This window comes from Tupaia chinensis, unplaced genomic scaffold, assembly GCF_000334495.1.
Source record: "Tupaia chinensis unplaced genomic scaffold, TupChi_1.0 Scaffold000416_1, whole genome shotgun sequence".
NCBI classification, from domain to species: Eukaryota; Metazoa; Chordata; class Mammalia; order Scandentia; family Tupaiidae; genus Tupaia; species Tupaia belangeri.
In genome coordinates, this window is record NW_006159921.1 from 4,476,489 (window position 1) to 4,488,480 (window position 11,992).

Sequence of the window (11,992 nt, forward strand, 5' to 3'; positions counted from 1 at the left end):
AGAGTGTGAGGTCTATTCTAAAATAAAGGGTTTATTTAAGAAAAAGAAATTTAAAAAAAAGATAAGGCAGAATAAAAATAAATTTAGGAGTAAAATCCTTGAGAGTGGTTTCCAAAGCCCTATTAGAGAAGAGGAGAGTTGGTAGCCAATGAATAGTGTTCATTTATTAGCAAATAACTAAATTAATTGTATTACATTTTAGTGCTTATATGAAGGACGTCTTCAGAAAGCTCATGGAAAATGCATGTTATAAAGAACTATGTATGCCTTTATGCCTTTCAATCCTTCAGTTTCTCCCATAGAGTGCAGACATTTGGTATATACTGAGGAGGGACATACAATGCCTTTCTTTCATAGTCTGACTTGGAGAGGAGGGTGGAAAATGGAGGAGGTAAGAGGAAGGGAATCAAGGGAAAAAAGAAAAAAATATATATTTAAGGGACACAAAAATGGAAAATTATCTATTGATCATATGTATGGTAATATCTTTGATTGAACCAATACATAGTGTATTCAGGATGAGAAAATCATTTGATATGCTGTAATGATACACAGTGATTGAATGTAAAATTTAATTAGTTAAATTTAAAAACTATGCCTGAATTTTTAAAAATGTTTGCACCAAAATATACTTTTAATTTCATGTTTCCACAAACTTTTTGAGTTCTTCTCATGAAATTTACATACATCTATTCATTTTTATCATTATAACCTTGGGGAAAAGTTATTATAATGCTCATTTTATAAAATGAGGAAAAAGTTCAGAAAAGTAGGCCCTGATTGAAAACAACATTCTCCATCACTCAAAAGAATTTGGAGCATAAAGGCCAGGTTTTCCAAAACACTTAATTTGGTTGATATGGTTTGGAATATGGTGACCCTGTCAGGTTTTATCCTAGTAAGGGATTTCATGAATATTTAATATTGGATCTGTTTCCTCTGCTACAGAATGCACGTATACTACAAAATATATTTAGGGGCCTTTGGATCCAGATCTCCTGATTTAAAATGTTTTTGTTGCATAGTTTCTTTGATTAAAAATAAGAAAGTTTCAAAGTGCTGGCTAAGAAGACAAACATGTAAGCAGCAGAGTGAGGGATCTGAGATCTCATCACACATTGTCCACTGCATGTTGCTTGGAGGGTCTGTTTACAACAACATGCACTGTGTTGGAATCTTCCACGTTGCTCCATGAGTAGGTGTTGACAGCATCCTCTTTACTCTTCTGCATGTGTTCAGTGATTACAAATAAAGATGCATTAATGCTGAGTCAGGCTCCTTTGCTTCTTTTCAGGGAACTTCAAGGGGAATAAATAAAAACTTTGTCTACACATGACGGATCACTTTTGAAAGCCACTCACAAGTTCTCTTGGTTAACCAATTATATTTTTTCAGTCCTTTATTTGGTTTCGAATCCTACTTTGTCCCTGAAATCTGAGAAATTTGGGAGCATCACCATCCAGATGACAATTACATTTCTAAATATAACTAGGTTGATAACTACCGGGCAGCACAATTCTTTTGTTAATTAAAATCAGTAAGTGGACCAGTCAGGTGTTGTGGTGGGTAAGATAGCTGGATTCCACATAGCCAACTGTGTAGTTTGAGTCCCAGATCCATAGCCTTGAAAAACAACCTGGGCATGGTGGTGGTAGATGCATGCCCAAGTCAGCTTAGCCTCTTTGAGAATCCATTTCTTTATCTGCAGAATGTGGTTTTGGGAAAGCTGGTAGCATGGTTGGTAAGGTGGCTGGATTCCACATTGTTGACTGTGCAGTTGAGTCCCAGACCCAGCAGATTTAAAAACACACCAGGTAGAGGTGCACAAGTGCCCAAAATCCCAAGAGGAAAGTGAAGGAGAAGAGATTGCAGCATGGTCATTCCCCCTTGGGGGTGCTTTCTCACTTCCCCCTCTTCTATCCCTTGTCTCTCTTCAGAGAACATATACACCCTATAACAAATTTTAATTAATTAATTAAAGTAGGTAAGCATGCATTGAGAGCCTGCTAACACATGAGGCTTCAGTCTCTGATTGGGAATAGTGAGACACGTGAGATAACAATCCTTTAGCATGAAAGATTCAGCACAAAAGGCTATTCTTTCTAGGAAGAAAGATCAAGATGAGAAGATAGGAATTATTGAAAGGAGAAAACAGGCTTGAGAGATACTTAGAGGGTGACTATTTGAATGTGAAGATAAAGATGAAATGGATGAGAAAGGTTCAAGTATAGTCACCTGAATGCATTGTTTTATTATTAACCAATGGTTTTAAAAGATTTATAGAAAGTGTGTGTTATGCATAGATTTTAAGACTTTTTTGCACCTTGATTCCATTTTCTATCAACTGTTTGAAATCCTCTTATATTCAGCAAATACAGCAAAAGATGTGGGTTTAGGACACTGGGTAAGTATGGGATGGAGGAATAGGTTATTCTCACGTCAGCATTTTGAGTTTGTAGTAACTGAGAAATATTCTATTAAAGATATTGAGAATATACATATTAAGTTGGAAAGCGAGATGAGAACTAGAAAGATGTACTCTTCTCTGTTCAAATAGTTCTTTAAGTATAATTTCTTTTATCCCTCTATAAAGAAACAATCTCTTTGTACCTGTTTCTACACTAATCTTGAAGGTCTTGTAGTCAGAAATGTTTGTCTCACTTTTTATTATATCTCATATGCTTGGCACATAACAGTTGCTCAGTGAATAATGCTGAATTTATGAATGGTTGTTGAACTTTGGGAGTCATGGACTAGAAATAGGTATTTACTGATAGCATGATAGGAGTGAGATTGTTCACAATGACTGAGAAGAAGACTAGAAAGGAACCTCCTGGAAGGCTAACTTCTAAGGAAGAAGAAAGGAAGCCCATATAAAGAAGACTGTGAACCAGAATTGGGAGGACAGCCAAAAGGGAATGTCCCACAAAACCCAGAAAGATAGGGAATCTTAAAGCAGAAGGTCATGATAGAGTTAGTATCTTAGATAACAAAGAGAAGGAAAATACAAGTACCCCCAGTGATTTTGGCATTTGGAAGTTTGGAAGTCATTGGTTACATGAGAAAGAGCAGTTATTGTACAGATAGATTTTAGAAAGTTCATATATAAGGAAATACATATGATGAACATATACTCATCTTTTAGACTTTTAATGAGAGGAAAGACTAAAGCTGGTAGGTATAAAGATAAACTATATTGAAGAAAACTTGAAAATCATAGTTAAACCTATTCATAGATTGAGGGAAAGGAGCCAATGAAATGAAAAGAAGTTGAAGATACAGGCAGGAATTCTACAGAAGGATAGAATATGGTTAGGATTTATAGAAAGTATGTCACATTCTTATTCATATCTACTACCCATTTGACAGTTTTCTATCAGCCTTAGCATGCTTCAACATGATGGTGGCTTACAATGGCTGAGTGTGTGGCTGGCAGGTGGCACAGATGAATCTTAAGGAACTCCAGCAACGTTGATGGCGGCTATGGGCACTGAAGATCTCAGAGTGCATACACTCAGCTGCTAGTCTGAGCTTGAAACTCCCATTTAACAGTTTTCTAGAAGCCCTATTTTAGTCATATATTTGTTCATACCCACCAAAATATTTGACTTGTTCTCTTATTGACCAGGGTCACTGTGATATCTTTTAGCATTGCCTTGCTGCAGAAAGTCAGTCACTTCACAGACTTGAATGAGACTCTCTGCTGATGAAAACATTTCTCGTCTTGCCTTGCCCCTTTTCTTGTTTCTTGTAGCAATAAATGACTCTCAAGGATATGCTGCCAATATAATCATCTGTCGTGAAGCGCTGTTCCACTGTGATTACAAATAGTGGCCCATGTTATTACTTACATCACCCACCAAAAGAGCATGTCCATCGGGTTTTGAAATTATTTTCAATGATTTGTAAATACTATTAGGAATAATATTTATTATACTCGGATTGTGACTGGCTTCAAATTGGTCTTGGCTTCATCTAAAATCTTATGTTTCACCATTGGCCTATAAGTTTATCCCACACATTTTGAACTGACTAATTATAGCCAATTTTTGTACATTGTTAAACTCTTTCAGAAATATGTCTTAAATCTGGCTTCATAGAAAATCATGAAGCTTAAAACCAAATGATATATGAGAGCTCTTTATATAATACGTGGAATAACCTCAAATGTTTACCTAATTAATGCTACCATGGTAACAATTTTTATTAACAGCATTTAGCTCTCCTTTTGTGGTCAAGGACAAGTTAATAAGGTAAGGTCAAAACATTTCTTGGGGGTTGACCTAATTAGACATCTTTCCCTTTTCTCTGTTCTGGGTAACAGAATTGTTTTTTAACAATGTTTTATTTTGTTGGCTCAAAAGTAAACAACATTAAGCCTCTTAGCATTTTAATCTGTTCCAGATATTAGGTTTTATTTGACATGAAGAGACTATTTTCTTTAACAAAATCAGTTTAGTTTATTCTGTTTCAAGTTTGGGGAAAGAAAAATAAGTGTGTATGCTCTTGTTTCCAACATTCAGTGAATACATCATTTGTTTAATTTTTAAATTTTCTTTTTTTTTTTTTGAGAGGTTTTTGCTATAGGGCGCATGCGCTCACCAGACAGAGAGACAGAGAGATAGAAAGCAAGAAATCACCCCCCAGGGAGGGATGGCCACGCCGCAATCCCTTCTCCTCCTTTCTCCTCTCTGGATCTTGGGCATGCACGCACATGTGCCCGGCGTGAGTTTAAGCCACTGGGTCTGGGACTTGAACTGTGGTCGACTACGCGGGAGTCCAGCGACATAGCCATTACGCTAACTGCTGGTCCCCATAATTCTTAAATTTTGAACTGGAACACATATTCTTTTTTTTTCTAGGAAAAAAAGTATAACCAGTTTCAGGAGAATTTTTAGCTTATTTTGGATGACAGGATTGGGTTTTCCTTAATCAACCTGTGCTATATTGTCCCTCATAAACTTTAAATGGTTAACATAGTCTAGAACCTTCTGTTCAACTATGGGTAACACCTGGACTAGCATAGCAAGAAAGTATCAGAAATGAAATTTTTGAACCCATGGTTTACAGATAGCTCTCAGTGTACCAGAAATTGAAACACCCACTAAATTATAATCTAATCAACTCGCACGCTTGGTCAGACTTCAGAATAATCAGCCCTGTCGTTGCTGCACAAAAGGCTGCTGTTAAATGTCAATCTTTCTATCACCAACAGGAAAGTCTACTTCCATGGTGTTTACAAATCCAGCTTTGGAAAATCTGGTCTTAATCCCAGACTAACTTCCTCTGTGATAATTGCTAACATAACAGTACAACGCAGTGACCTTGCTAATGGAATCCTTATTTCAGAAACCCATCAAATACCCAGCTGCCTCTCTATGAGGGGCTCCTATTTATGCAGATGCCAGAGGCTATGCTTCTTGGGACCCTGCTCAGTCCATATGGCTTCCCTCCCCAGATGAAGTGACTGACGTGAATCACAAATGGAGTTACACTCTGGACCCAGACTCTTCACTCCTCTGTCTGCATTGCACCTGGAAACAATTGATTTTTTTTTTTTTTTTTGGTCTTATTCAACCACTGTAGAGAAGTCGCATTCTGAAGTTAGAGAACTTGTGTGTGATGAGCCAAGGGGCTTTACCTCTCTTTCTTGAAACCAAGTGTTTGCAGGAATATGAAAAGGAAATGAATTATAGTAGAAGAGTTAGCCCCAAGAATGTGCTTCTTTTACCATGCTATGCAAATTTCTTTAAGAGCATGAAATGGAGGAAAGGCTGGAGGAAATTTTTCATTTCCTTGTCTACTCTACTCTTCCCATTAGACTACAACATTCTATTTCTTTCTTTCTTTCTTTCTTTCTTTCTTTCTTTCTTTTTCTTTTTATTTATTTTGAGAGAGAGATTTTTGTCATAGGGTGGTTGCACTTGCCGGAGAGATAGATAGAGATAGAAAGGGAGAAATCATCCTCAAAGGGGATGGCCATACTGCAATCCCTTCTCTATTCTTTCCTCGGAATTCTGGGCACATACGCACATGTGCCTGGCATGAGTTTTAAGCTACTGAATCCAGGAGTTGAACCACAGTCGACTCTGTGGGAGTCCAGAAACACAATCATTATACCATCTGCCGGTCCCTAGATTACAACATTATTAATGTAAGTATTGTTACATCTCCTCAATGGCTAACACAGTTTTTGGCAGATAGTAAGTGGCCTGTATATGTTGATCTAGAGAGTTAATTTCTCTTAGGGAAGAAAAACTGTGGAAATTGAAATTCTGTCCACTTTTTATAATCTAAGCGATCTTCAAATTTAATATCATCTATGTATAAAAGTACTCGTTCCCTATATCATACATACAGTTCGCTAGTCTCAGAAATTTCACATTTCTGCCTTTACCATCAACAACGGTAAAAATGCATCTTCTCATTCCAAAAAATACTCTTGTATCTTTACACATTTTAATAGGTTATGAATTAAATTTGAAGGAACTGATCAAAGATCCAGACCAGACTGACTGTGATTAATTTTATAAGTCACTTTGGCTAATAGCAAGTGGCCAATATATGTTTATCTTAAGAGTTAAGATAAACTGGCTGGGCCACAGTGCTCAGATATTTAGTCAACAATATTCTGGGCGTTTCTTTGAGGGTGTTTTTGTATGAGATCAACATTTAAATTGGTAGGCTTTGAGTAAATCGAATTGCCCTCCATATTGTGGGTGGGCCTGTTCCACTGATTGAAGGCCTTAAAATAGAATAAAAACCAGCTTCTCCTGAGCAAGAAGGGAGACTGCCAGAGACAGATGGCCTTTGGACTTGAACTGCAGCACTCACTCTTCCCCTGCTGGCCCACCATGCAGACTTTGGACTTGCCAGTTTCTATTATCACATGAGCCAATTGCTTAAAATAAATCTCTGCCGATATACACATCCTCTTGGTTCTGGTTCTCTGGAGATCCTTGTCTTCAGGTCACTGATGAATAGGCATATTACACCATCTAACATCTGACAACCCTATGGCCCACTTTCCCTCAGAATATCATGCAAGAAGATTCATACACTGCTTGCTTACATCATGATCTCACTTCTTTATTGTATGTAGCATCAGATTAAACAATAAGAGTCTTCATAGTCAGGCCACGTAACTCAAATAGTGGAGTTGGTGTCCGGAGGCCAAGCTTTCTCATGCATGCACACACATGTGCTTGGTGTAATTTTTAAGCTACTGAATCCAGGAGTTGAACCACAGTCGACTCTGTGGGAGTCCAGAAACACAATCATTATACCATCTGCCGGTCCCTAGATTACAACATTATTAATGTAAGTATTGTTACATCTCCTCAATGGCTAACACAGTTTTTGGCAGATAGTAAGTGGCCTGTATATGTTGATCTAGAGAGTTAATTTCTCTTAGGGAAGAAAAACTGTGGAAATTGAAATTCTGTCCACTTTTTATAATCTAAGCGATCTTCAAATTTAATATCATCTATGTATAAAAGTACTCGTTCCCTATATCATACATACAGTTCGCTAGTCTCAGAAATTTCACATTTCTGCCTTTACCATCAACAACGGTAAAAATGCATCTTCTCATTCCAAAAAATACTCTTGTATCTTTACACATTTTAATAGGTTATGAATTAAATTTGAAGGAACTGATCAAAGATCCAGACCAGACTGACTGTGATTAATTTTATAAGTCACTTTGGCTAATAGCAAGTGGCCAATATATGTTTATCTTAAGAGTTAAGATAAACTGGCTGGGCCACAGTGCTCAGATATTTAGTCAACAATATTCTGGGCGTTTCTTTGAGGGTGTTTTTGTATGAGATCAACATTTAAATTGGTAGGCTTTGAGTAAATCGAATTGCCCTCCATATTGTGGGTGGGCCTGTTCCACTGATTGAAGGCCTTAAAATAGAATAAAAACCAGCTTCTCCTGAGCAAGAAGGGAGACTGCCAGAGACAGATGGCCTTTGGACTTGAACTGCAGCACTCACTCTTCCCCTGCTGGCCCACCATGCAGACTTTGGACTTGCCAGTTTCTATTATCACATGAGCCAATTGCTTAAAATAAATCTCTGCCGATATACACATCCTCTTGGTTCTGGTTCTCTGGAGATCCTTGTCTTCAGGTCACTGATGAATAGGCATATTACACCATCTAACATCTGACAACCCTATGGCCCACTTTCCCTCAGAATATCATGCAAGAAGATTCATACACTGCTTGCTTACATCATGATCTCACTTCTTTATTGTATGTAGCATCAGATTAAACAATAAGAGTCTTCATAGTCAGGCCACGTAACTCAAATAGTGGAGTTGGTGTCCGGAGGCCAAGCTTTCTCATGCTGTGATATTTTCCTACCTGTACCTCAGTTTCCTCTTTGTACAATGAAGAGTGAGAGGAAGAAAGAGACCAGACTAGATCAGGGGTTCTGAATCTGCGTCGGGGCTTCAGTACATCTGTGAGCCTCCTGCAATTATGTTGCAGACTCATAAAGATGATTCATAATTTTCAATAGTTTCAGCTGGGTCCGTGAACCATAAAAAGCTTGAAGTCCTCTAGACTTATAATGGCAATGGCTCTTTCCAGTTCTGAGCTATCATAATATCCATCTGTCAACAGTATGTGGTTTGTAACTTTCCCTGAGAAATGTCTGATTTCAGTTTGTGCTTCATTAGGTCATGAAGACCCTGAGCTATTACAAAAGAAAGGAACTTTCTTTCTTTTTTAATTCTAACTTATGAGTAGAAAAGGGGAAAGGTGAGCTGGCAATTATTTGAGAGAGATGTATTGCTTTAAAATTTAGGAACAAATCACAAGAAAGTGTTAAAAGTTGTGACTTTTGAGAAGAAGAAATTAGAGGTCTGGAGAAAGATTACGTACTTTCTATTATAGGCCCATTTTTATTGCTTATATTTTTTACTATATACATTTATTGTTCTTATGCTTTAGGTATTTTTACATGTTTTACTTAATCTTAGAAACTAACAAATTGACCTATCTGTGGTGATGCAGATGGTAGGGCTCCACTGCACAATCCTGGAGCCATATGAGAATCCCTGGTTCAGATCTCTGGTTGACCTGAACATGCCAGGCACATACATAATCCTAGCCTGCTGAAAGGCTAGGGAGAAGATCATGGTGTAAGGGGACTCTGTTGAGATGGTATCTTTCTCTTTCCTTCATTAAAAAAATAAATAAGCCAGGGTTCTGTTGTTTATGGCTGAATAGTATTCCATTGAGTATATGCGCCACAGTTTTTCCCACTTAATATAATATATACCAGGTATCCACACTCTGTGACTGAAACTAATTGACTAAAGGATATAGAAACACAGTATATAGTTGTAAATACCAGATATAGTGTGTGTGAAAGAGGAGGGTCTGAAGAAGGACATTTAGAAGAAAAATAGGGAGGCAAAGCATTAATGGCACACAGAAATGTGATATTATCTGTTGAAGATATTTGTAGTTTTATCAACTGTACTAGGGAGAAATGTTCACCTGTTGAAATATACATTTTGTAAGCCAAATAATAATGTGATTGAATGTATAAAAGAAAATGAAATAAAGAAAAGAAAAGAAAAAATAAATAAGCTTTTAAAAAGTTTTAAACAACTAGTAAATTAAAAACAATTGAAAAATATAGAAAAATTGAATATTATTAAATGAAAAGAGTCATAATACATCGTTAAATAAAAAAAAGATAAAGACTAATAATATGTAAAATATGATTACGTTTAGAATAAACCATTACACATATCCATGTATTTTGTGTAGCATGCCATTAGTTACTGCTCATTGGAGGACTACAGGAGCAGGTGAGAATATTAATTTGACTTCAGGTTCTTTTAGGCTTTTATAATTCAAACAATTACAATTGTTTTCGTTTTTTCTGATTTGCCAGAGATCATGTGTGCTTCCTGGAGAGAGACACCAAGATGGTGAGAGAGAGAGAGAGATGGAAAGTGAGAACACATGCCTCATGGGGTATGGCTGCACTGCAAACCATTCTCCTCTGTTTCTCATTGAGGAGTTCGGGGACATGCACCCGGCGTGTTTCTCAAGCTGCCATGTCCAGGATTCAACTTTTGCAGTCAGCCAAGGAGAATACAGCTGACCTAACCACCATGCTACCAGCTTGTCCCTAATAACTAAAATTTTTTAAAGGTACATGCCACCGCCAGTTTATACACACCTTGAATGCACACATGTACAAAGGGGCCTTCAAAGCGTTTATGTAAAAAATGGAATTAAAGTTCAAGTTTTTTAGACTCCCAGAATATTCAGACAAGAAGCCATTTTAAAGCTGAGGTGTGCCTTGGCCTGTTCAGGAAATTTATGCTCTAAAATCCATCTTCTAGACTCCCAGAGTATTAAGACAAGTAATCTCTTTCTGTGGATATCACATTGCAAAGCACACTGGAGGAGAGATTTTTGTCACAGAATGACCAGAAACCACCACAGAGGTACAAGAAACATGAGAAACCAAGAAAATATCTCTCCCCTAAGGGAAAAGAACAATCCCTCATCATCCACAGACAGTACAGTAGAACTCTTGGAAATGTCTGACAGAGAATTCAGAATATTCATAGTGACAAAACTAAAAGGGATGCAAAAGCTGAGAGATAATGAACTCCAGAAAATGCAGGAGAAAAGAAACAATGAGTTCCAGGAGGTGCTGAAGTTTTCCAAGGACCTAAAAGAGGAAATACACACCATAAAAAAGAATCAAATGGAGCTATTAGAGACGAAGGCTGCCATTCAGGAGATCTAAACCTCCCTCGAAAGTATTAAAAGAAGATTAGTCCACGCAGAAAATCAAATCTCAGATATTAAAGGCAAAATCTCTGATCTAAAAAAGAAAATGAAAAAACTGAGAAAATAACCCCCCCAAAAATGAAAATACTATTCAAGAAATACTAGACCGCCTTAAGCGCCCAAACATTCAGATAATCGGTATCCCAGAAGGTGAGGTTATTAAGGGCATTGATAACCTATTCCATGAAATCTTGGAAGAAAACTTTCCAAATCTAGAGAGACATTCAAATATCCAGACTCAAGAAATATTAAGGACCCCTAATAGAAGCAACCCTAGATCTTCTCCAAGTCTTATCATACTCAGACTGGCCAAATCTACAGACAAAGACAAGATACTAAAATTGACAAGAGAGAAATGTCAGGTTACTTATAAAGGTTATCCAATCCTAACATCTCATCAGAAACAGAGCGGGACCAGCAGTTAGCATAATGGCTATGTTGCCCAACTCCCATGTAGCTGAACATGGTTCGAGTCCTGGACCCGGTGACTTAAGCTCACGCCAGGCATGTGTGTGTGCGTGCCCAAGATCCCAAGAGGAGAATGGAGAAGAAAGGATTGCGGTGTGGCCATCCTCCCTGGGGGGTGATTTCTTGCTTTCTGTCTCTCTGTCTCTGGTCCCAAAAAAAAAAACCCCCCCAAAAAAAAAAAAAAAAAAAAAAAAAAAAAGAAACAATGAGAGCAAGGAAGGGATGGAAAAATATATTCAAAGTGTTAAGTGAAAAACATTTTCAACCAAGAATGCTATACCAGGCAAGATTATCTTTCATATGGAAAGAAAGGATAAAAACAGTCTCAGATAAACAAGACCTGAAAGAATTTGCCAATAGCAGACCCACTCTTCAAGAAGTTCTGAAAGAAGTGCTCTAGAAATAAGAGAACAAAAGAACCAAGAAAATGACCAATTTAATGCTAGGGACAAGAAATACTAATAGTAAAATGTTAACTTCTAGGATTTAAACAGAAAGATTGGATCACAGTAACATTGCATATTCAACAGAAGAGAGTTTGAACATAAGACTAAACTGGTGAAATAGAATTTTATAACTTTTTGAGTGAAACATTACTGATTTTTTTTAAACTATGCTTTGTTTTCCCAATTTAAGCATTTTACTTTCTTTGGAGTTTTTGATAGGTTCAGCAATTTGTTAAAATATTTTTCT